Here is a 237-nt window from a genome sequence, read left to right as displayed (position 1 = left end):
GAATCTGAATTCCGTCTCGGACGGAATCTGAATTCCGTGTCGGACGGAATCTGAATTCCGCCTCCAACCAAATTTGGATTAGGGTGATTTTGTGTTATTGACAAAGATTGTGTTCTTGTTTAGAAGATCGCAAATAAAACAACGGAAAGGTTACAGCCCCTTTTACCTAATCCCCTTTTCCCAACGTAATTATTTTCCAGTTTTTATATTCCCAATCAGACCTTCCGAAATAAATTA

This window comes from Frankliniella occidentalis, unplaced genomic scaffold (genome assembly GCF_000697945.3).
Source record: "Frankliniella occidentalis isolate FOCC.00 unplaced genomic scaffold, Focc_3.1 Scaffold403, whole genome shotgun sequence".
In the NCBI taxonomy this organism is placed as follows: Eukaryota; Metazoa; Arthropoda; class Insecta; order Thysanoptera; family Thripidae; genus Frankliniella; species Frankliniella occidentalis.
Note: the sequence above shows the minus strand (reverse complement) of the source record.